Source organism: Oreochromis niloticus, linkage group LG20 (assembly GCF_001858045.2).
Source record: "Oreochromis niloticus isolate F11D_XX linkage group LG20, O_niloticus_UMD_NMBU, whole genome shotgun sequence".
Classification (NCBI taxonomy): domain Eukaryota; kingdom Metazoa; phylum Chordata; class Actinopteri; order Cichliformes; family Cichlidae; genus Oreochromis; species Oreochromis niloticus.
This window is the reverse complement of record NC_031984.2, coordinates 36303624-36304790: the sequence shown is the minus strand read 5'-3', so window position 1 is coordinate 36304790 and position 1167 is coordinate 36303624.

Genomic DNA, 1167 nt, shown 5'->3' with positions numbered 1-1167 from the left:
ATGAGGTGGAATGAATACTACAGAATGTACATAAGGTGCAGTTGCAGTCTGGCAGTGGGAGGAGTGTGACAGTTCAACTGTTTAGAAGGGAGATGGTGAGGGAAAGAAACTGTTCCTGTGTCGGGTGGTCCTGGTCTGCAGGCTTCTGTACCGTCTGCCAGAGGGCAGCAGATCAAAAAGTCTGTGTCCAGGGTGTGAGGGGTCTGTGATGATTTTCCCTGCCCGTTTCCTGGTTCTTGAGAGGTACAGATCCTGGATGGAGGGCAGGGGGGCGCCGATGATCCTTTCTGCTGCCGTACAGTCCGCTGCAGTCTGCACCTGTCCTGTTTAGTGGCTGCACCATACCAGACTGTGATGGAGGAGCACAGGACAGACTCAATGACTGCAGTGTAGAACTGGATCAGCAGCTCCTGTGGAAGACTGTACTTCCCCAGTTGTCTCAGGAAGTACATCCTCTGCTGGGTCTTTTTGAGGATGGAGTTGATGTTGGTCTCCCACTTCAGGTCCTGGGAGATGGTGGTACCCAGCAACTTGAAGATCTCCACAGTCGACACAGGGCTGTCTGATATGATGAGGGGGGCAGAGTTGAGGGATGTCTCCTGAAGTCCACTGTCATCTCTACAGTTTTAAGAGTGTTCAGCTCCAGATTGTGCTGACTGCACCAGAGTACCAGCCGCTCAACTCATCATAACATTTGTGTTATGTTATAGTATTACTACTAAGTGGAGGAATTTCTGTCATGTTACAGTATATGTGCTGATTAAGTATTTCTGCCAATATAGTATTTCTGATTAATTATAGTTTTTCTACCAAATATATTACAGTATTTTGCTTTTTATACCATTTTTTATAGGATTTTTATATTGCTTAATATAGTATTTCTGCTTTTTTATAGGATTTGTGCTTAATACAGTATTTCTGCTAAATGTAGATTTATGCTTAATCACACTATTACTATATATTTCTGCCAGCTTCCCAGCCAGCCAATCATATCTGAGGTCTGCCGTTTCTTCTCTCGTCATATCTCAGCGACGGATGTACAAAGAGTAATGAAAATCGCAGTCAAAGTACACCAAAGTCCTCTGATTCACCCAGTACAGAATTATGCTTCTAGTCCACCTAGTTTTGGAGTTACACGACGTTTTGTAACTCCAAAAAACGGCGCTC